Raw genomic sequence first — 24,740 nt, 5'->3', positions numbered from 1 at the left:
GGAAGCTGCTGAGCTGAAGCTTCATGTTGAAACCAGTGTGAGCAGAATTAAAACTGTGTGAAGGAGGGTGTGAAGGAATGTGTGTGAACGAAGGTGTGTGTGAATGGGGGTGTATGAAGGGGTATGTGTGTAAAGGAGGGTGTGAAGGGGTGTGTGTGTGAAAGGGTGGTGTGAAGGGGTGTGTGTGTGAAAGGGGGGGGTGTGAAAGGGTGTGTGTGAAGGAGGGTGTGAAGGGGTGTGTGAAGGAATGTGTATGAAGGAAGGTGTGTGTGAATGGGGGTGTATGAAGGGGTATGTGTGTGTAAAGGATGGTGTGAAGGGGTGTGTGTGAAGGAGTGTGTATGAAGGGGTGTGTGAAGGGGTGTGTGTATGAGGGGGGTGTATGTGAAGGAGGGTGCATGTAAAGAAGAGTGTGTAGGAGTGTGTATGAAGGGGTATGTGTGTAAAGGAGGGTGTGAAGGGGTGTGTGTGTGAAAGGGGGGGGGGTGAAAGGGTGTGTGTGAAGGGGGGTGTGAAGGAGTGTGTATGAAGGGGTATGTGAAGGGGTGTGTATGTGAAGGGGGGTGTGAAAGGGTGTGTGTGAAGGGGTGTGTGTGAAGGAGGGTGTGAAGGGGTGTGTGAAGGAATGTGTGTGAAGGGGTGTGTATATGAAGGGGGTGTATGTAAAGGAGGGTGTGAAAGGGTTTGTGTGAAGGAGTGTGTATGAAGGGGTTGTATGTGAAGGAGGGTGTGAAAGGGTGTGTGTGTAGGAGTGTGTATGAAGGGGGGGGTGTATGTAAAGGGGTGTGTGAAGGAGTGTGTGTGAAGGGGTGTGTATATGAAGGAGGGTGTGAAAGGGTGTGTGTGAAGGAGGGTGTGAAAGGGTGTGTGTGAAGGAGGGTGTGAAGGAATGTGTGTGAAGGGTGTGTATATGAAGGGGGTGTATGTAAAGGAGGGTGTGAAGGGGTGTGTGTGAAGGAGTGTGTATGAAGGGGGTGTATGTGAAGGAGGGTGTGAAAGGGTGTGTGTGTAGGAGTGTGTATGAAGGGGGGGTGTGTGAAGGGGGGTGTATGTAAAGGGGTGTGTGAAGGAGTGTGTGTGAAGGGGTGTGTATATGAAGGAGGGTGTGAAAGGGTGTGTGTGAAGGAGGGTGTGAAAGGGTGTGTGTGAAGGAGGGTGTGAAGGAATGTGTGTGAAGGGGTGTGTATATGAAGGGGGTGTATGTAAAGGAGGGTGTGAAGGGGTGTGTGTGAAGGAGTGTGTATGAAGGGGGTGTATGTGAAGGAGGGTGTGAAAGGGTGTGTGTGTAGGAGTGTGTATGAAGGGGGGTGTGTGTGAAGGGGGGTGTATGTAAAGGGGTGTGTGAAGGAGTGTGTGTGAAGGGGTGTGTATATGAAGGGGGTGTGTGTGAAGGAGGGTGTGAAAGGGTGTGTGTGAAGGAGGGTGTGAAGGAATGTGTGTGAAGGGGTGTGTATATGAAGGGGGTGTATGTAAAGGAGGGTGTGAAGGAGTGTGTATGAAGGGGGTGTATGTGAAAGGGTGTGTGTGAAGGAATGTGTGTGAAGGGGTGTGTATATGAAGGGGGTGTATGTAAAGGAGGGTGTGAAGGAGTGTGTATGAAGGGGGATGTGAAGGGGTGTGTATATGAAGGGGGTGTATGTGAAGGAGGGTGCATGTAAAGGAGGGTGTGAAGGAGTGTGTATGAAGGGGTGTGTGTGAAGGAGGGTGTGAAGGGGTGTGTGTGAAGGAGTGTGTGTGAAGGTGGGTGCGTGTGTCATGGTCTTTAAACGCAGCACGGTGTGCTGTGCCAACCAGTGGAGCAGTGTTGTGAGCTCTTATATTCATCCATTTCAGACCTGCGACGCGGTCCTAGTAACGTTGGGACAGGCATCCTTCAGGTCCTACAGTTGCTGTGACTGTAATTCAGATTTGGTTTAAAACCCGTCTTTCAGAAGCATTTAATATTCATCAAAGAAATACTGAATGGGATGAGCATATTTAACCCTCTACAGAACAGAATATCCCTAAACGGCTCCAGAAATGTGGAGGAATTCCAGTGCAAACCCAACCCGGACATGACCTTGGACTCTTCAGACGGCACCACATCGAGAAGTGGAGACTGGGATGCAGCTAAAGCACAACTAGATTCACAAAGTCCACTTAAAGGCAACGTGAACAAAGTCAAAGACCAACAGCAAAAAAATGTAATCTATCATTAAAACTGTGTTTCTACTGGGATCTAATGACTTTACGAAAATAACTGTCATGTTTTCATTCTCTTGGAATGAAGCGTTCATGTCTGCAGCTTCAAAAGGCACCGGAAGCAGTTACGTCGCTTCACCCGAGGCCACCTGACTCACACATCAAAACAACTTTGTTTTTTTATTTGTTTGTTTATGTTGATAAGGATGGTGCAGATCAATGAACATCAGCATGATGTAAACATGTCAGATGTGAAGAATGTTCATTTTCATCTGAAGTTCCAAATCAGGCAAGAAGATGGAATAAAAACGACAGAAGAAGAGATAAAACAAAAAATTACGAACTGACGTAGAAAGTAAGAAGCTAGTAAATGTTGCATGATTTAAACAAGATAAAACAACCACTTACTGTCCAGTCACACAGCACAAGTGTGTCAGTAGAGCCATGCAGCCATGAATCCATACATGTCCCGCATGTAACAAGATATAACTGGAATAAAACGCTCAATGTCTGGAAGTATTTTGGCCACTGCTGGCCACTGTCTGTTCACTGTGCCTGGTATTTGAAGTCGTTTAAATGCTCATCTATCACCTATGGCCACCAGCTGTAGGTAGTGACCGAAAGAATGAGATCTCGAATACAAGCTGCCGAAATGAGTTTTCTCCGCAGGGTGGCCGGGCTCTCCCTTAGAGATAGGGTGAGAAGCTCGGTGATCCGGGAGGGGCTCAGAGTAGAGCCGCTGCTCCTCCACATCGAGAGGAGCCAGATGAGGTGGCTCGGGCATCTGGTTAGGATGCCTCCTGGACGCCTCCCTGGTGAGGGAAGAGGCCCCGGGGAAGACCAGGACACGCTGGACGGACTACATCTCTTGGCTGGCCTGGGAACGCCTTGGGATCCCTCCGGATGAGCTGGTGAATGTGGCCGGGGAGAGGCAAGTCAGGGTTTTCCTGCTTAGGCAGCAGCCCCCACGACCCGACTCTGGATAAGCAGAAGAAGATGGATAAATGCTCATCTTTACCACTAGATGGCAGTAATTCACACTGGAGCCTACCAGTAGGTGAGAGGTAGGTACACCTGGACAGGTGGCCAGTCTGTTGCAGAGGCTTGATAAAATGATCTAAAATGACTGTGGAGATATTTCAGCATTGTCTCCTTGTTAGAAGGAATGACCACAAGGTGGCGCTCTCTACTAAGGAACAGGCTCACTGGAGCAGCCAGCAGGTGATAAGTGGATTGTTGACATTTTGTTTTTATTTTTTAACTTGTCTTATTTATTGGATTTGGTTGGTTTTATTCTCTGTGCAGCACTTGTTTTAAAGTGCTTTATAAATAAAGTTGGACTGTGCTGTCATTTAGAATTCAGTATCTTTTAGACCAAGATCAAGTATGAAAGAAAAAAGATCAAATGAAACCAACAGCAACCAAGTCAAATGGATGTTGCTGCCTCTGTTTTCTGGATGTTTTATTCAGGCCTGAATCCTCCCAATAAAAACTGCAAAACGTCTAATTTTATTGAAATACTTCAGAGTGGTTTTCTGTAAGTTGTATTGGACTGGCGGCGTCCACGTGCAGCCTTCTGGAAGTCAGAATGAGCAGTAAATCAGAAAAAAGGAGAAATGAGTGAAAAAAGTCCTTTCTGCGTCCGCGCGCCCCCCCCGCGGTCACACTCCTGCTCAAACTCATGCATGTCATTCCTTTTCCACACAAAGCCGCTGGAACTCCACTCGTGATTTTCTGTGGAGGATCTGAAATGAAGCTTGTTTACACAGCAGGTGGATATGACGTCACGGACAACAACAACAACAACATCCAAATCCGCGACTCTTCTCCTCTTTCCTGCTTCTTCTGTCGGCGAGTTCCGATCTAATAAGCTGAGACAGGAGCTCGTGCGTTTCCCCGCGAGACAGCGGGCAGCCAGCGGGACCGAAAGTCCGCATTTTGCGTGATTTCAACGCCTCGGTAAGATGATCTCTTTCTGCTTCTAGTTAACTTAGACCCCGCTGCACGCGCGCGCGCACACACACACCTTCACGCGCACGCCGGGGCGGCGGAGTGTTGCTGTTTACGGGCTGATTAGTTTGTCGCGAGCGGTCTCGGTACACAAGCTCGCGTGCACAGGTTGGTTGTCTCCTAGCAAACATCGGTGCCTCCGCGTGCGCCTGCTGGCCGCTTTTCTGGTAAGTTCTGCTCACGCTCCGCTTTCGGTGTTTACCTGGTCCGAGCTGGACTTCAGCTTTTTGTTAAGTAAACACGAAATAATGAATAAAGTTATTTGACTTTTTACGGCCGCTTGTTGCTTTAATGTCCACGCGAGCCTCGTTTCCTCCACTTTTGTGGAAAGTTGTGTTTCTACGTGAAGTTGAGGCTGTGCGTGAGACCCGGGGGGAAATGCACCTTTGAGGGGGAAACGTGTTTCCACGTCCCGCTCTGCCGCCGTTAACCTGCTAACTTCACTCGGTGAAGAAAAGTTTTAGGAGCAGAAAGGGAAGTTTTGGCTGCCGTGATTTCTTCTAGCCGGGGACACAGCTTCCCTCCCCACGTGTTAACGTCGACAGACCGGAGGAGAGTTTTCATGAACCGTGAACGCCGCTCGGTTCAGAAACGGGGATTTTATTAGATCCGTTAAACGAAGCCGCGTCGTGAAGCTGCCTGCAAAGCATAAAGCATTTACGGGACTGTTTTAATTCCACGCGTGACAACCTGAACGCACCACTGCGGCGTTTAAAGTGTGAAACTTTGCGCCGCTGGGTTGCGCAAAGTTTGAGAAAGAAGGTGTCATTGGGCCTTTTTAAGATGTGGGTCACAGTTTGACATTTTCTTCAATGTAAATTTGTGGCCGGACTTCAGGTTGAATTTACTGTGACCCGTGGAGAAAAATATCCTGAAATAAATCAGTTAAATCTCCATTTGACAGTTAAGTTAGTAAGAACAGTTTTTATATTATAAATAATTCCCCACACTGTCCAGAGGAATATTATATTCCATAGTTTTCACTGCAGAAATTACATCCAGATGTTTCCAGGTTTCAGTTTTTCTAACAGGTGAATTACAGACAAATGACACAAATCGAAAAGGTAACTGGATTTTACAGCGACGGACGTTAGATGCCAGATGTGTGTAATGATTGAGCCTTTTATATAAATATATATAGAGAGCTGAAATGAATGTATATCCACCCATCTGTTAAACACAAAACTAAACATGGATTTATTGTGAGCTGCATTCAGCCAAAAATGAGAACTTTATCTTCATGTGGTACGTCTGCAGCTGGAACAGCAGGACTAAAACCATCTGAACATTTACAAAAAGGGAAACTGCAGCTTTAACAACTCTGGCTGGCAGAGCGCCCTCCTTCTTGGTTTTGGGATTAGTCATTGTCTGAGGGAGAAAAGAGAAAAAAACACTTTTTTGTAGGAGAAGTAAAGTAAACAGCCTCCAACAAGCGAACCTTGACAACCCAGATTAAGGAAAACATGGAGATCAAACAGTGCTGCTGCTGGGCTGTTGTCATGAGCTGCCTGAGAGAGAGCTGCAGACTATTTGAACAGGCGCTGGGCTTTGTGTGCTCACTTATGCAGAAATGGACCTTCACAAATGCTGAGCCGGGTTTTAAAACACAGGATGAGCTTTCTTCGCAACTTTCCCGGCCTTGCTGTTTGACCCAGGCTCTCCCAGACGGACCGGCGGCCGCATCGAGCCAACGTCGGCCCACTAGAAACCAGAGCCACTGCCCTCATGCTACTGTTGGAGAAAATAAAAAGCAATTTAAGGAAGCCTTCCTTTCACGTGGAAATTTCTTGTTTTAGTTTGTTCCCTTCAAGCTGATGCCAAAGCTTTTTTTTTGGTGCAGAGCTGAGATTGGGCTGGTAAGAAAGTAATCAGTCATTCATGCATTCAGTGAGAGGACTCATCCATCCAGCCCTGAGCGCCGCGGTCCTCTTTCATCCGGCTGCTCAGTATTTGTGAACACACATAGAAATGCCCTGCGCGGGGCACCGAGGGGCTGCAGACTGCCTGGCCACCCCGGCTTGCAGCTGAGTGATAAGGGGTTATTTTAGGTCCGGTGTGGGAATAAGACTCTTCGTTTGCTGTATTGGTTCTTTCAGGGTTTAATTTTGGCCAGCATCACCCTTTATTTGATCTCAGAGGCAGGACGGCCTCCAGCCTGTTGCATCGTGTTGTTGCATGAAGCCACATGACAGGCGCATCAAGGAAATCTTCTGTTAAATGAATTAGTTTTTATTTGCATCTCTGATTCACACACCATGAAGGGAAAGAGTCGGTGAGCTCATTAGTTACACAAAGGGAAGCCGAAGAGTATTTCCAGGGTAAAGGTTAGTGTGTCTGGGCCCCTGTGGCGCCACCAGGTACGCTGTTCTCCAAGGCGATTGGTCAGACAGCTTCAGGTGAGCTGAGTGAAGCTCCTCGGTCTCCATGGAGACGGCAGAACGCTGCGGACGGACATTAATTATTGTCATCCCGTGTGATGGGGAAAACACCGGCGACCTGACTGAGGACTCGCTGCTGGGTTATTAAATCTGGGCTTTATGCTGGTTCCACATGAAAGCTGCATTGTAAACATCAGCCTGCTGGTCCTGCAGCTGAATATCTGAACATTTCCAGGCTTCTGCTGGACCACCTCACACACACAGAAAACCAGACGCCAGTAATACATTTAATGTCCCAGACTTTCTCTTTACGCTGGCTTTGAAGAATTGTTTATAGAGTTGGATATTTCCTGATTCTAAAGGTGATTTTTTTTGTGATTGGTGTCATTGTTTATGGTGAGAGATGAGCTGAAGGCAGCCAGTCCTGCACTCTCACACCTGTAGGCTTAGAAAAGGTGATTTCTTTAGTAAGTCCTGAGAGCATCCTTTAAATACAAACAAAGATTTAGCATCACAGACGATCTGATCAGCTGCATTTTCCTTGATTTACTTCCCTGCTCTGCTTTTCCTTGAGCCTGTTGGAACGTTTGACTGGAAATGTGAGTTTGTAAAGCCGCAGAGCGCCGGTCTGTTCAGAGAGGGAAGCAGGGAAGCTGCCGGCGTTGTGGTCCAGACTCGAGGGCCGCAGACAGCTGGCAGGTGAAAAGCCCAGCACCTGTTTCCATCAGCTGTCCAGTCGCTGTGTTTCCACCGGATGATGAGCTGAACTTTACACGTTTTAAACTGTGTGGTAACAGCATGCTGGCGTGTTGTTTTGTGTCTGGTTGCAGGGCAACATGGAAAGGAAGTGAAGCCGCGAGTGAGAGTCGCTTTCATCAGACGTGTAAGTGAAGTCTCTGTTTGCTCGTTCGTACGGCAGCATGTTAGAAGCCCGAATCTCCAGCTTTGATCTGCTGTTTGTCCTTCGCTGATGGTCACAGGAAGGAGAAATAACTGGGAGATAAACTTGATTCGACATGGCTACTAAAAGGCATTGGAAATGGATCCATCGTGCATTTATCAGACAAAACAAACACCAAGAATAAAATAAATAAAACTGAACCAAACATGCCACAACCTGGAGAGCTGGGTCGTAGGGAGGAGCAAAGGGAAGTGGAGCTCCTACAGCCAGGGCTTTGTCCTGACATGATCAGTGACACCTCATCTCCATTATGTCTATTTCATTTACTTTTTGTAGTAGTTAAAATCCCAGATAATGAGATTTTCTGACCTTTGAGGCTGCACCTAAACCCAGATTGTGGTCTGTAGTTTTAGATGCTGTGACTTATGAAATCATACAGAAATAGTAATAGATTAAAGATTAAAAGCTTTTTTCTTCTCCTACGTTGTGTGGTTTGGTAATGTTGTGCTTCCAGTGTGGTTACACCTGTCTGTTCATTGTCCTCCAGAAGACATCCGCTGTATCTCAGGGTTCAGATCTCACAACCAAATTAAGGCTGGAAGTCGAGCACGTTGGCGTGTGCAGGCCTGGCCGCAGATTAAATCCTTACTGTGCTGAAAGCCCAGGAATCATCAGGGTAGAAAACCGAAGCTGCTAACATGAACTGAGACCCAGACAGATGGAACAAGCAGCGTAAAGGTTGCAGGAGACAACTGGACTTGTTGGCTGTGTCTCTCGGCCTAACAAGAAGCTGAACATGGCAGGGCCTGCGCCTCCATCAGCGTTGCTGGGTGGAAACTTGGTGCGCTTTGATCATGTCTTTTTGGGCTCGTGGCTCCGGCTTAGCTCGCTCTGTCATACGCCATCAGAGCACTCAGATCTCAGCGGCGGCTCGCGGGCTGGAGGACAGACGGCAGCGAGGACTGGAGACGAGCAGTCATGCAGATTTGTTGACAGACTGTAGCTGCAGCTGCTCTTTATGCCTTTGAATCCAACAATGTTGTCCCTCTTCTCTCGTGTGCGAAGAAAAGGCCACGTTTCCTTTCTAGTCAGAGCTCTCTGCTCCCATCTTTTACCCTGTTGAACTTTTTCATCACAGCAAAACACATGCGATTGAATTATTTTACAGACTGTTGTGCTCAGATGTGCTCTTAACCACAGTTACCAGATACAAGCTGGCTTTGAAGTGGAACGCTCCCTTCAGCTCGCTGCTGCACATAAAGCATGGCTTTCAACCCGTTATGGAAGGCTGCTAATTGACGGGTTGCTGCTTGTTTATTTGATATATGTTTACAAGCTGGGAGGTAATTGGGAAGCAGTAATTACCCAAGATGCAGTGCTGTGCTTAAGCAAAGGTGCTAGCGTGCTGATGAGTGTGGAGCACAGATGAAAGTGTGCAGGTTGCCGTTATCATCCTCGAAGGCTGTTAAAACACTTGACAGTTAAGAGCAGAGATGCTAATTGGGCCTGCGTCCCTCATTCTGTCTCATTGTTGACTGTGATGATGCTGCATAAGATTAACGATGGATACTTTAATCTTTTCAGTTGTTAACGGCCTACCTGAGCAGTTAAAAGCAGCCATAAAAGGCCGGTGGATGGAGGGGCTTGTGGATTTGGGATGTTGTTCCCTCTCAGATAATGGCCTTGTTAACTGAGATTCATTACGTCTTCACGCCAGGATGTGGAGGGAGAGCTTTCTCAAGCTGGTGCGGCTGCCTGGGTGAAGTCATGCTGATGTGGTTTTGTGAGCTATTCGTGGAAGGTGGTTACGGTATCTTCCCCGACTCCTGATGATTCAGTTGACCTGAGACAGAGGAGGTGTTTGGCTTTCAGAGCGGCTCTGTAGCACCTTGTTTGTGACGGCTCTTCTCCCAGTAGAGCAGCTCACTGCTGTTGTTTGCTGCGTCGCTTGCAGAGTGACTTGCTTTTGCTGGGCTCCTTGGAGGGAGTTTGTTGTTGTCAGGGTTGTACGTAGGGTGTGGCTCCAGTCCCAAACCACCCAGTTGGAGATGGTTATTTTTTTCTTTATTATTCTGGTCAGTAGATTAGCCTGGGGTGGAATTACGTGTGACTAACCATCAGCTGCTTGTGCTGACTAGATAAACAACTTGTTTCTCATTTATTTTTCTAGATATCTTTGGGTGAGAATTAAAGTTTAATCTGTAATTTGTTCTTTCCGTCATGTAAAAGGAAAACTTTTGATTCCAGCAACACTGAAAAAAGGAGGATTAGAGCCATTTTTACTCTTTTATCTTGTTTTTACTATTTTTTAATCTCTGTAATGCTTTTGTTTTACATAAAGAACTTGATGTTTTACATAAAGAATTGTCCTGTGTATGAAACGTGCTGTACAAACAAACCACCTCGCCTTATCGTAAAGTTTAGTAACACGATTTTAGCAGCGCTGATTGGTCTCATGATGCTCCAGACAAGTCCAGTAGGGGGACGGATCTGGACCGGATCTGGACGGCAGGCAGGACGGGTCCTGTAGGGGGACGGGTCTGGACCGGATCTGGACGGCAGGCAGGACGGGTCCTGTAGGGGGACGGATCTGGACCGGATCTGGACGGCAGGCAGGACGGGTCCTGTAGGGGGACGGATCTGGACCGGATCTGGACGGCAGGCAGGACGTGTTTCGTACCTTGAATAAATGTGAAATGCAGTAGCGGTGACGTCCTGGGATTCAGTGGAGTAAAACCAGCATATATGAAACTTTTCTGTGTGGGTTTCTTCCTGTGGTATCCTGGGAGGCTTTTCCTGATAGCCAAAGCAAATGTTTGAAAAACAAAATGGCATATAGTTTGTTGACTTTATTTTAAAGCCAAACGGCTTTAAAATGAAGTGTGGGGACGTTTTGGTTTTGAACCAGATGAAATGGGAGGCGTGAACCTGGAAGGCTGGTCTGACAGGTTAGCAGAACGGCGGCCGTTAGATGTGACTCTGAGGTTATTTGGAGTCACCAAAGTGACCCCTACATGCATCTACAACCCCAGCCCAGTCATGGTTTGGAATGAAAGCTGACGCGGGTCCCTTTCAGGATTTGGTTTAAAACAAGAGTGAAGACATGAGAATTCTGACGAATGTCCCACCTTCCTTTGGTTCGGTTCGCTTTCACACTGAACTTTACTCAAGCCAACCAAACCATAAGACATGACAGTATGTGGAGCCGAACTTCATCCAACTGCTGCTGTGAAAGCAGCCGTCCAGCACGACTGAAACCAGCAACTAATGAAAAGATGGAAAAATTCATTAAAAAATATGAATTATCAGGAAAAACATGAAGTTTTAAACTCCAACTAGATGACTTTTTCAAGGAGAGAAAAATATGTTTCTGTTGCCTTCGTCTATAAAAGGTTAATATTAATAATCTGTATGTGGATAATCACATAAATAATCAACAGATTAATTATGATTATTGTAGAACAAATAATTATGTAATGAAAACTTCTTAAGTTAATGTTAGCATAACTCTCTTTAAAATTCCAGTATAGGGTCCTTCTTCCTTCCTGCATCCTTCCATGTACAAGTCCTCCATTGTGTGAACACGGATTTATAATATTATGCAATGTAGATGTTGAAAGACCAAAGTTCTTCAAAATTTTGAATTGTGAAATATTTTTGGGAACTGACTGACTTTTCGTTGACAGAGTTTGACACCAAGTAGTGAGTTCTGACCCATCCTTACTTGGAAGGACCAGTCATGATGGATGCACCTTAGGCTCCGTTTGCACAACAAATAATCTTTCTCTGTGTTTTTTAAAAGCATTTGCACAGCAGTGGAACAAAAACTATGTCCGTGCAGGAGAAAACGCAAAGAGGACCAGAAACCGTGCAGTACGCATGCCAGTCCTCTAGTGGGCAGCAACACAAGGTGTGCAGCATCCTCATAAGCCGAGCCAACTTTATTTATAAAGCACTTTAACACTAGAAGTCCCAGGAATTTTGATATCTCCCTAAAGTCCCAGAGAAGGGTCGAAAGACCTTTAGTCCAAACTGACGACTCTGCTGGCAAAAATTAGCATCTCTTCATTTGTAAATGCGGCCATTACCTGAGGAATGCACCCATTGCATCCAGCCCCTCCTTGTTACCTTGAAACGTCTGTTAAATTCTGTGGCAGTGGGGGATGGTGGGCTGAGGGGGATAAAAAGTAGCTAGCTTCACCTCCAACAAATAGAAGGAAGCAAAATGCAGAGGCGGCTTACAACTCAGCAGGCATTGGACCTGATCCTCAGCGATACAAACCCTTGTGACTCAGATGGAGAAGAGATACAAATTCAGCTGGATTCGGGCTCTGACTCTGAGCAGTCTTCAGGTAAGATTTGAAACTATTATTGAACTTTTTGGTATGACAAATTTCTTTCTTTCTGCTTTGTCCTGTACTGTGAGTTGCAACACTGGAATTTCTCCATTTTGGTACAAATAAAGGATTTTTTTAATCTTATTTCCAAAACATCCTATTTTCGTCCTCTGAAATTGTGAAATTGTTTACCTTGCAGATGATGAGACTGCTCCACTGCCAGAAAAGAGGGCTCGGTTGGGAAGTGAGAGGACAGAGATGGCTAAAGATGGCACAGTGTGGCATGAAGAACAGCTGGGGACATGTCTCAATTTCACCCCAATAGAACCATACGGCACAGATGGAGAGCCAACTGCTAAGGCCAGAAGAAGTATCCGGACTCGTCTTCAAAGCTTCTTCTGTTTTATAACACTTGAAATGCTTCGTAGCATTCAAGAATGGACCATTCAGCATGCACGGCAAAAGGAGCAGGCAGATTGGTTCATGAACCTCCCAGAACTAATGGCATTTATTGCAATTATTATCTTGCGGGGGGTGAAGAAAGTTCCATCACTACGTGACAATTGGTCAGCAGAGCTGGGAAACCCACGAATCATTGCTACTATGGCCCGAAACCGCTTCCAAAACATCATGCAACACCTACGCTTTGATCACATGTTCACACGCAGTGAGCGAGTGGAGACAAATAAGTTTGCTGCAATTTCTAATCTGTGGGAATCTTTTGTCAATAACTGCATCAGATCTTATAACCCTGGTCGACACATCACTATTGATCAACAGCTTTTCCCGACAAAGACTCGCTGCAGTTTCTGCAGTACATTGCAACAAAACCGGACAAATTTGGCATTAAGTTTTGGCTGGCTTGTGACTTAAAATCAAAGTACATTTGCAATATCCTGCCATATCTTGGCAAGGACCCCAGTCGTCCCAGTGGAGAGAGACTCTCTGAGAGTGTAGTGATGAGGCTGATGGAGCCGTTCATGGATAAGGGCAGAACTGTAACAACAGACAATTTTTTTACATCGCTGTCCCTTGCGCAACGACTGCTTAGCCGGAAAACCACCATCCTTGGCACAGTCAACAAGATTCGCCGGGAAATTCCTCAGTCAACTAGACAGAAGGACCACACTAAATTCACCACTCGAGTGTTTTCCACCACTGGTGCAACACTCACAGTATATGCGCCGAAACGGAAAAAGACTGTCTATCTTCTCAGCAGCATGCACAATGTGGTTGAGACTGAGAATACCACCAAAAGGAAGCCAAACACTGTCACACAATACAACACCACAAAGTGTGGTGTGGATGTGATGGACCAGATGGTGCGGGAGTACAGCGTGCGTGCAGGAACACGGAGATGGCCAGTCGCCGTGTTCTACAACATGATCGACATGGCGGCACTGAACGCTCATGTTCTTCATAAGGAATGCACCGGAGTGCAGGAGAGAAGAGTGGACTTCCTGGTTGAGCTCGCAAAAGAGTTGGCCAACTCTCATGTGAGTCAGAAGAAGGCACATAAGGAGCAACTGCTTCAGCAGCAACCTCCCACACCTAGCCCTGGGAAAAGGGCAAAATGTCAGGTCAACCATCGATGCAAGAACAATTGCGCAACTGTAAGATGTGTTGACTGCTACAAATACACATGTGGCAAATGCAGGATGGAGATACCATGGAAGTGCCAAGCATGTTTGGACTTAGCACAGACGGACTGCTGAAAGAGCAGAAAAGCCATTCACACAAGGGCATGCCACTGTAGCCTTGTGTAAATATTTGTGAAATTGTTTCATTACTTGCATTATTTTAACTGTTTTGTTGTTTTTTTTTATGACAAAAATAAAAAGCACTGGAAAAAATTCACAGTTGTTCTTTTATATCTTTGTCATGTTGACATTTATGCCCTCTTGACTTAGACACTAATGCTTCTGGACATTTTACTCACAGACCCTGCCTGTACCACCACAATCAAAAAATGTTCATTTTAAATATTCAAAATTGTTCATTGCTTGGGCTTTTTGGACATAAGGTACATGAACATTGGGTTAGAAAGTTTGAAAAATTGGTCAAAAATTCTGAAAAATTTGTATTTTTTCATTTGTATGAAAAGAGGAGAGCTGGACCTTTTAAAGTGATTTTTAAAAAAAATATGAATTCATCATTTTGTCATATCATTCTAAATTGTTTGCTTTTTTATTGAAGGCCCACAATGATTATCTTTTTTTTTTTCTTCTAAAAGCACACAAATGTGTCGAGGAGGTATATATCATATATCATATCAAATATATTTTTAATTATTTGAAATATACTAGAATGCAGGAAAACCTTTCTGAATCTGTTTGAGGTCTACTCCAATCTCATACTCAGGGGACCAAGCAGTGTCTCAAGCCAAGCTTTGGGCAAAAGTTGACAGTCCAGTTTCAAGAGTCTACAGTGTCTCCCCTAAGTATGCGCCCTCCTGGGGTGTGCCAGTAATTGACTCGTCTACAAACAAAAGAAGCTGTTCGCAGCTTAAGACAGGATTTTAGCTAAAATCCTACTGGTCAATCGACCCATCTCTGGGTTGTAAAGGTAGAAAGGTCCATTGACCCCTCTCTGGGACTTCTAGTGTTAAAACAGTAAGTACTGACCCTAGTGCTGAACAGTAAGAACACATGAACATAAAAAAGCATGAAAATAAATGTAAACAATGTAAAATAAGACCACAACCAAAATAATTAAAACAAGATAAAAATATATAAAGACCAAAGAATAATATTAAAATAATAATAATAAAATCAACTCTCACGCTGGGTCAAAGGCCAATGAGAAGAAATGGGTTTAAGCAGAAAAATGGATGGTGAGGAGGCCTGACATGCAGCGGCAGCAAGCTCCATACCCGAGGAGCTGCCTGGAATCCAAGGAGTTACGACTATATTGTGGACAGCTAAGTGAGAATCAGGAGGCTTCATAACAGGACCGCCCCAAATAAACAACTACAGTCAGGAAAACGAGCCCAAAAACCCACAACTGATGATATTTGCAAGAGAATTAACAGAAAAAGCAGCCCAAAGTCGCTAAAAACAGGCAGATTTAGCCACTTTGCTGCCTTTCCCTGGCACAGTTGTCTGCTTTGTTTTATCTAGGTGGCAGTTTACAGCCGCGCCGGGAGCCTCACACACTGATTGGCCGAGTACATCACGTGGGATGGTTTACCTCACGTGCGATTGGTCTGCGTGCTTCCTTACCGCTACTGTGAAGACTGCAAAAGTTGTGCCAGTTAAAATAAAAGCACCCCGTCATATTTTATATTTTAACTTCAGGTCCATATGGGACAGGTTCTGGGTCCAGATCCCGACCGCGGCCCGCTTGTTAGTGAACTCTGCACTAGGGGCAAAACAGAGCAAATCCCCATAGACGCCCATGTTAAAAAGACCAACTTCACAGCAGAAATAAAAATGTTTAAAGCCTGGTACAAAAATCCATTTTAGGATTAAAAGGTCAAGTTTACCTTCATGACAACTGTGAGGGGGGTGAATTTTTTTCTAACTTCTAGTTGAATCTTGAAATTTGGTATAATTAGGGGCGGGTCCTTTTGATTGACAGGTAAACAATATCCGCAGTAAGAAGGGAGAGTGCAGCACAAACACGGTTTTTAGCCGGCTAACAGCACGCCTTAGCTTTAGACTGCCTATCTTCAGAAACCTACTGGTGACGTCACGGAGGCTCCGCCCATCTTTTATATACAGTCTATGGCCAGAATGCAACGAACTTTTGCTTTTTACTGTCTCAGCGTTGTGGTGTAAACAGGCCCTTAATACCCAACCCTGAAACCCTCACCTGTCTACAGGTGAGTTGGGAGGAGCTTCTTAATTCCTGAATGGCTTTTTCTGTTTTTTTTTTCTTTTTTTTTCTCTCCTTAAATATATGTAAAAATTATTATTATTAAAATGATTGTTAATGTTATTAAATGCCACTGCCTGGCTTGGAGTGGATTTGGACTTTATGGGTTAAAAAGAAGAAGATAAAAGCACAGCACTTAAAATAAAAACTTTGAGCTGGATTTATTACATTTGGAATTACGCAAGTTTATTTGGTTTATTGGGACTGTGTTCATGATAATTGGAAATTAAATGTGTAGAATATAACACCTAAAATTTCCATATGCAGTTTAACCACATTAGATATCTGATTCTTTCAAGCCTTTACTCAGATCCCAGCATGAACTTTTAGCGTTTATCTTGTTAGCTTAATATCTCATTAGCTTATTAACCTACTAAGTGTTTTTCTCAGAGAAAATGTGTAGTTTTCTTCTGATTTTGTTTTGTGATGTTACGACCCAATACTGGGTGCTGGTGGACATGCAGTGCCAGTTTGCATTGTCACAACATTGTAATAACAATGGCCACACATCTCGCTGCTAACTTAATGTACTGGCACTGTGCTCAGTGCAGCAAAGTGCGAGTCAGCCTCTGTATCCCTGAAAGCAGGCACCAAGGAGATAGACTTGCTAGCATCAAATATGGGAGAAACAGAAGGAGCCTCCGCTGCAGTAGTGGCCAAAGTGGGCGGTGCCTGGGCTTGAGCCTCCAGCTCCAGCCTTCGGAGCCTGACTGCCTTGTCAGCCTCTATTTCCAGCTTCCGCAGGTCAAATTCCATCTGAGCCTGGCGAGCTTGGGCCTTCTCACAGCCTCCTGCTCCACTGCTTTCTGAGGAAGGTGGATCATACCGGTGAAGAGTAACTGGTGTTCTCACCTTTTTCTCGACTCCTGATCCCATCTCAGCCATTACTGTGCTGGGAGTCTGGAGGAGAGAGGTCACCTCCCCTTTGGTTGGGTCGCCCCTAGCCAGAGCACACTCAAAAACAGCTGTAGCTTCTGCAAACACCATTAACACCCCACAAGCTTCCAACTGCTCTACCAGTAGAGCCTTAATTTGGCTCTTGGTGGCTGTTTCAGGACCAACAGGGAAAAATGACCCGCAAGCTGCATGAGATCAGCTTTGCAGCATCAGTCCAGAGCTACACTGGAAGGAGCTGCAAGAAACCGTTCCAAGTTAAAGGACGTAGCCATCTTGATCTCCTATTAGAACAATAAAGTCCACTGCTCCACTCCAACAGTACTAAATATACCACAGGAGAAAAAAAGATCCCGGACAAGCCCCCACTTTGTTACGACCCAATACAGGGATGTGAACAGGTGTAACAATAGAATGAACTGCGGACAGATGTAAATAAAGGAAGCAAGGAGATTTATTGTTGTTAGGGGAAATGGAGAACAAACAAACGGTGGTAATGACAAGTTCTGGGTTTAGCAAAGCTTTTCAAAGTAAACATACAATAGAACCGCTTTAGTCTAACTCAAAAATCAGCCAGTTGAAAACAAAACCAGGACTAACCAAATGGGTGAACGAAAAACTGGCCTACTAATCTGGGTCAACACAAAGTGCAGCAGCTCCAAAACTCTATATGCAATTACAATCAAATTAAACTAGCCCAACACACTGTAACTTTAACAATTATGAATTACCTAAACATTACTGCTGCAATGCTAGCAAAAACAACTTAAGAGAAGCCAAAAGGGCCAAAAAACAAGACTACCAGTCGTTAAACTACAACACAAAACCAAACAATTCTAACACTGTTGGATAACACTAGTCTATCTATGCAAATTACCACCGACTAAGCACACGAGCAAAGTCACCAAAGGCCAACAAGCCGAGGCCAAGCTGTGCCAAACGGTTGCAAACGAGTCCACAGCTGCATCTGGCTTTTACTTCCTGGCTGGTGACATCAGGAGCAGAGATTGGACCAGCATTGATCCAATCAAAAGGGAGGATGCGAAGGTGTGTCAGATCCAGCCAACTCCAAACAGGCGTTTGGATGCAGGATCAGCTCCAGGTGGCAGAATGAGTGGCGTCTGTAACGTGATACCGATCAGTTAGAATCTTAAATAACTGATCAACCAGTTATTGGAAACAGTTGTCAACTTGATGACCTCTGACCATGGCCTGTCAGGCAAACTCCTCCTTGTTTTTTATTTAGATATTTATTTTATTTCCAGTCAGAAAATGTGCTCTGCACATAGCACTGAGCAATCCTCGACTCTCCTCCGGTTTGAGTCAGTGAATGCATCACGTATGAGAAGAATGAGCCACGGATGTTTGCTGGCTGAGTGACAAAACACTTCTAGTCGTGCTTTAAACTGAACTCCAACTTGTACACAGTTCTTTGTGTTTGTCAGAATGGTGTAAAAGTTGAGGTCCACTTCTTGTCAGGTGTCTTCAGGTGCAGCTGCTCCTCCTCATGGGATTGCTGCCACGATAAAAGAACTTTTTTCCTCATTGTATTTTCTCTAAATCCTATTGGCTGGAAGGCTTCAAGGCTTCTCGAAGCTTCACCTCCCCATCCGTAGAGACGAATTAGCTTAGAGGTGGATGACAGCCGAATGTTGGACTGCAGAGACACAGCTGCCTCTGTGGATGGATCAACTAAAAATGTCCCATGATGTGATTTTGAGATGTTTTACCACCCAGCCAGAGGCTCATCGTTTAAAGTGTGATTTGTCAGACAAACTAAGAGTGGAGGAGAAAAGTCCAGAACTTAAAGCAGATCTTGTAAAACAGCAGTTTAGTAATCAGCTCTTACTTAAGAGCTTGAGTCTTTTCACAAAGCGGATGGATCTGAATGGGAAGTGCTGGCTTCGCTGCATGACCCTGGCACCTCTCAGCTGTCTTAGGAGTGGTAAAACACACCCTTCACGCTGGGAGGCGGGGCATTTTTATGGATACACAGCTGCTGTCAGTCATTTAGAAAAAGTCTGATGTAAAGAAAGGAGAATGAGTGGGTGAAAGAGAGAAAACGATGAAGTGAAACCTTGATTGGTGCTTATTTTGTTCCAGGTAAACATCATGAGAAAAGACAGCGTCCTGCAGCAGTGGTATACATGCAGCTAAAAAACATGTTACACCATCTTTTTTATGTTTGCAAAGGCAGCCAGTAAATCCAGTCTTATAGATACATTTTCCAGTAATAAGTGTTGTACATGGTTTACAAATGTTTAAATCCTTACAAAGAGGTTGTTTTCCTCCCTTTATTCCCTATTTATGTCCTTTAGTTGAAGATGTCCTGCACCTGCTGTGAATGCCGTAAACATGAAGTGGTTTAAGCAATCAGCTGATCTGAGTTATTGATGTTTTTTCTAAAAGCCTTTTCATGTAGTGTGTATGGAGTGCATGAAGGACAAGCTTTTAATGTGTTGACCAATCAATTCCTCACACTGAAAACAACTCCAAGTGAGATATGAGTAAATCAATCTTTTCATATTCTGCTACAGAGAAGACCTGTGCCAGGCTTTTGAGTGCATTTCTGTGTACTTTATATGCGATTGTGTGCCGTGATTGAAGGGCTAATTCAAAGAATTTTAATCACTCTGACCAGGCCTCTTGCAGTGTCATCTTTTTTGCAAATGCCCCATAAAATGAATAGATGAGCAGTCTCTTTTTAGAGCGTAATGGCTACATTAGAATATGAGATGGATGGTGGCTGAAAGTCCTGTATGCTTCACGCGCTCTTTCCCTTTCACTCAGTCACTCAGATCTCTTTCATCATGGCGATCCAGGGTAAAAGAGCCTCCACGGCAGCATGAAGTGTTTGCTTGAACCCGGCAGGCAGAGGGCTGGAAATGGCCGAGGTGATCTGAGCCCTAACGAGTTTGGCTAATGTGGGATTTCACGCTGCGGGAGCCCATAACAGAGTTGTTTGTGTTTAGGTTCCTCCTCTTCATTGATTACGATGCCACACCCTTCCTTACAAGATTCAGAGTGACAGCATGTTTCCCCCACTGACCTCAGGCCATTGGAGGTTGTGTTGTTCTGGTCAGGGCAGCCACATTGTGCCAGGCAGTATGTAAACTACACTAGAGACAGTTTCTTATGGCCTAACTGACATTTGCTCGGCTGATGATTCATCTGACAGATGAAAACTCTACAAGTACTTTCAGTTGGACTGATTCACTCAGCTTTCTCTACTTTGTGCATTAATATCATGGCCCATTCAGAGCACATTGCCTCTAGATAAAAACCAAATTTGTTCCTATAACCAGACATCTACAAAAAAGTCACATCAGCTGTAGTCTTGTGAATATGACCAGGAACAACACCTCCTGCCTGTATTGTCCACTGCATCCCAAAGATAACCTGATTAAAAAGGTGGTGAAAGATCTGAGGTCAATAAAACCTCACAAAACGCCTTTTTGGCCAGAACTCGAGTATTGGCTTGTTTATATGGCATCATCTTACTGCAGTGTGTCTGTCAAAGGATTTATTATTATTTTAAAAAGTTTTTGGGCATTTGATAGAAACTTGACAGGAAAGGGGTCAGAGATGAGGAGGATGTCATGCAGCAACCTGGGCCGGCTGTGCCTGGGAACTGTAGCCTCTGTACATGGGGTGGCCGTTCAACCAGTTTAGCTACACACCACCCAAAAGGGTTCGTTTTCAAGACGATACCTGGTAGTGTCCACTACGGATTGGCAATGAGATCCTGCCCCGAGTGGAGGAGTTCAGGTATCTCAGGGTCTCGTTCAGGAGTTAGCAAAGGACAAAACGGAGTGTTTTTAATCAATCGATCCATCAAACTTTATTTATGAAGCACTTTTCATAAAGTAAAATGCAGCAAAAAGTGCTTTACAGGTTTTAAAAGGCATTAAAAAGAATACCCCCTCCCACCATCCACCCGCCACCCCATCTCCACCACCCGCCACCCCATCTCCACCACCTCACATCCACCATCACACATCCACCACTCCATCTCCACCACCACACATCCACCACCACACATCCACCATCACACACCCACCACCTCACATCCACCACCACACATCCACCATCACACATCCACATACACAGACATAACCCAGATTAATATGAGGCTGAGCGCAGAGGAGCCAGGTAAGCAGCCACCTGCACAAGGAGTCGACCAACCACAGCGACCAGGGCGCCGACACGGGCACCAGCCACAAGACCAGTTCCAGGGAAGGGGCCCCAGACACGACCCCCGGCACAGAGGGCTCCCTCTGAGGAACTCCAGAAAATATGCAAAAAAAATCATATACACAACAAGAGTAAAAACGATAAAGACAACAAGAATACAAAAGAGGTATGATTAAGTATTGTTTTTTAGTAAAATGTATTAAAATGTCCCTAAAAGGAACCAGGTCCAAAAAATAAATTAAACATCCACTCTAGAACAATAAACAGTAATTAAAAGCCAAATTAAAAAGTGAGTTTTGAGCCTCGTCTTAAAAAATCGTCCTCTGCAGCCCTGAGGTCCTCTGGCAGGCTGTTCCAGAGGCAGGGCTGTAATATAGAAAAGATGCCTCCCTGTGGGTATGTATCCTGACTTTAGGAAGGGTTAGAAGACCAGTTCCAGAGGATCTCAGGGTCCGTGAGGGTTTACAAGGTAAAAGCAGGTCTGAAAAAGAAGAAGGCCCAGAACCATTAAGGCATTTATAAACTAGTAAAAGAACTTTAAAACTGACCCTGAAACGCACGGGGAGCCAGTGCAGCGACCTTAAAACCGGTGCAGTGTGGGCCCGCCTTCTGGTCTTCGTCAGGACACCTGCAGCTGGATTTGTAGTAATTTGAAGAGCCAAGAACTCTGTTTGGGCAGACCAGAAAGCAGGACGTTACAGTAGTCTGTGCGACATTAGCATCTCTGTGTTGCCCTGAGAGAGAATAGGCCGGACTCTGGCTATATTTTTGAGAAATTAAAAACCAGTTTTTGTTTTTTTTAATATGTGGGCTAAAACTAAGGTCAGAGTCAAAACTGACACTCATGTTTTCACTTGCAAAGATGGCTTCAGGGACAATGCCTGTAGCTTAGAAGCGTGTTTCTCTCTCAGGGCCGAGCACTAAGATTTCAGTTTTGTCCCAGTTAAGCTGTAAAACGTTCTCTGCCATCCAGGATTTCACACCTGAAATGCATTGGTCCATTGGTCTGGTGTCATCAGGAGACATGGAGGGATAAAGCTGTGTGTCATCAGCATAACTGTGAAAGTTAATTCCATGTCTCCCACTAACTGGGAGCAAATACAAGTTGAAAAGAATCAGGCCTAAACCTGGACCCTGAGGCACACCACGTGTAATCTCATGTATCTTGGAGGAGCATTTATCCAAACCTACCAGGAATTTTCTGTCTGTAAGATGGGACGTGAACCACTTGTGAACAGCACCGGAGAGCCCAGCCAGATGTTTTCCTTCTTAAAAGAATAGTGTGATCTGCTGTGTCAAACGCAGCACTAGGATCCAGTAGCACCACGACTGTTAGTTTCTGTCAGTCTGCGTTACATCTGCTATCATTTAAAACCTTTAAAAGGGCTGACTCTGCTGGTTCGACCTAAATCCAGACTGAAACTTCTCTAAAACATTATGGCTATCTGAACATTTCTTAAGTTGAATAAGAACAAGTTTTTCTAGAATTTTGCTTGAGATTGGTCGGCTGGACACGGGTCTGTAATTGTTAAAATCATTCAAATCCAGACTGATGTTCTTCAGCAGGGGCCACCACTGCTGTCTGAAGGCAGCAGGGAAGAGCCCGGTCTGGGAGAGCCATTCAGGAAGTTCAACAGCTGCTCTCCGAAAGATCCATACATTGTTTTATAAAGAGCGGTTGGAACGGGATCTACGTACATGTGGTGGGTTTCACTGTGGAGAAATCGTTATCAAGCATGGTAGCGTTAACCAGGGTAGAACTGTCTGATGTTTCCTCAGGTGAAAAGGCTCAGATGGATCAGAAACAGTGTTATTGGAGGATAAAATGCTGCATCTGATCGTGTTCATTTGACCTCTGAAGTGGTCAACAAACTCCTCACCGAGAGATCAGATGGAGTTATCTGGGATTTGTTAGAACTGGGGTTAAATAAGCATAAAATTTGGAAACTAAAAGAGTCTGTGTTACCGCCAGCAGATGTGGTTAATTTGATACTGCCTGTTTATTTGGGCTGTTTTAAGACTTTTCTTCTGCAATTTATGTGATGTTTACAGAAGATATGTTTTTTTTCTTTTTGTTGCGTTGTGATAAATTCAGTTTCAGAGCAACACCGACTACACGGAACAACTTTTACATTTACACGTTCACTCATACACAGAATCACACCTTATTTGTTGTGTTGCCACTAAGCAGAACTGCCTTCAGGTTCTTTCTCTTCTGTTTGACTCTAAAGCTGTCATCAAGTAAACCAAATATCCTTTAAGACTGTGTTTATTTATGACCAACTTGTCAACACTACACACAAGCAACTACTTAGGCTCCTTGTTGCCTGCATACCTTTTCATTTACTACTAAATACAACTAAAAATGATTTGAATAATGTTAGTTTTGAAGTAAAATAAAAATGTTAGCCTTCGTTGAATACACTTTGGTTATAGTTTTAATTTACTTACAATAAAGTTATAAAATTGGGCTAATTTTGAATTTATAACTTATATTTCTGCCTAACTAAATTATATTTAGTTCCTTATGGACCAACAGATTTTAGTTTCCTTCAGCAGTTATAGCCCAGCTTTACCCTCTTTTATTCCAGGTTAATTCTTAGTGCTTTGTTTATTCCATACTTCTCCATAAGCCAGTGATGCATGTCGCCCGTTCGGGACCGCGGGCTGGTCCTTCGTAGGTCTTTGTAGGGCAGCCTCTCCTATAAACTAATACTTTATAGGGTGAAAGTCACAATATAATCTTATTAATTACAAGTTTTGTAATTAATCATATTTTAATCACATAACATTATTATTTGTCCCTAAAAAGCAACGTTTTTTAAAAAAATGGATTTTAGAGGACGACTGAATCAAATAACAGACAGACATTAATATTAGAAACTCGGCTGTACAACGTCTGGAAAAATGCATTTCAATTCCAAACAGCAGAAACAGAAAACATCTCTGGTCCAGAATGATCAGAGCTAAAGTTAAGAGTCATTTTCAGCTGTTCTCTGGTTCTACAACATGTTCCAGAACTTTAACCTCCTACGTGTTCTCCTCCACACGCTTCATTTACAGGCTTTAACATGTGACGCAAGCAGGACGGGATCAGCCAGCAGCAGCTTCCAGGCTGGTTCTGGAGCATAGGGAGTGTCTCCGGATCTGGAACTGGAAGCTAATGGATGGGGGCATGGCCTGAGGATGGGGGCGGGGCCTGTAGAAGAAGGGGGGGGGGGGGCTGCTTCAGTTTCCACAAGTCTCCATTATCAATGAAGTGCTGTCAGGATGGCTTCGCTTCGTAGTTCCCTTCCTTATTAATGTGGCACACAGGGCGTTTTTAACTGCGAGGCTACGAAAGATCAAACTGCTCCTGATAGTTTGATCCGTGTGTCTGATCGTTGCTGTTGGCTCATTGGTCATTGAATGAACGTGTTGATGTAGATGGATGCATCGTTCTTCCTCCAGTAATGTGAAAATTATCTGTTATGTGGTGAAGTGAGCAGTAAATATCTGAATTCTGTTGTTAGTAGAAGTGATCAAACCTCTGTTTGGACGGCGCAGCGCCGCGTTGCTGAGGCCCAGCATGGCCATCGGCCACCAATCAAACACTGACATGGCCGCGTTTCTTCGCCTCCACACAGTGACGACGGGGAGCTGGTGTGAGCGGCAGGTTTCTGGGTCTGAACAGGCAGAAGATGTTCTCAGTCACATGGTGTGAGGTTGGCTTAGTGGCAGCTGATGCCACCACAGTGAGGTTCCAGGACAGGAGATGATGGAAATGATGTGGATGAAGTGAAAGCTGTCCATTGAGCTGGACGTTGTTTTGGAAGAAGGCCAACTGAATCTTCTGCCTTCTGGAAAGTGGGGAATACGGTTTGTATTGGGCCTGAGGCTGGATATGCTTCTGGTCTTCCCCAGAAGACCGTTTCACATCACGCTGACAGGGAGCTCGTCCAACCCCAGCATGTAATTAAAGAGTTGCGT

The 24,740-nt window shown here is 44.8% G+C and overlaps 1 protein-coding gene across 1 annotated transcript in view; it reads left to right on the top strand.

Moving 5' to 3' along the window:
- The first annotated feature begins 3,842 nt into the window (after positions 1-3,842).
- Positions 3,843-24,740, top strand: part of foxp1b (forkhead box P1b) — a 206,740-nt gene continuing 185,842 nt past the window's right edge. The window contains exons 1-2 of the mRNA XM_041979490.1: positions 3,843-4,140; positions 7,400-7,452. The gene's annotated coding sequence lies outside the window, so the exon portion shown is untranslated. The remainder of the gene's footprint in view (positions 4,141-7,399; positions 7,453-24,740) is intronic.

This window comes from Melanotaenia boesemani, chromosome 3 (assembly GCF_017639745.1).
Source record: "Melanotaenia boesemani isolate fMelBoe1 chromosome 3, fMelBoe1.pri, whole genome shotgun sequence".
Lineage (NCBI taxonomy): Eukaryota > Metazoa > Chordata > Actinopteri > Atheriniformes > Melanotaeniidae > Melanotaenia > Melanotaenia boesemani.
The sequence above is the reverse complement of the archived record's forward strand: the minus strand, read 5'-3'. Positions and strand labels throughout refer to the sequence as shown.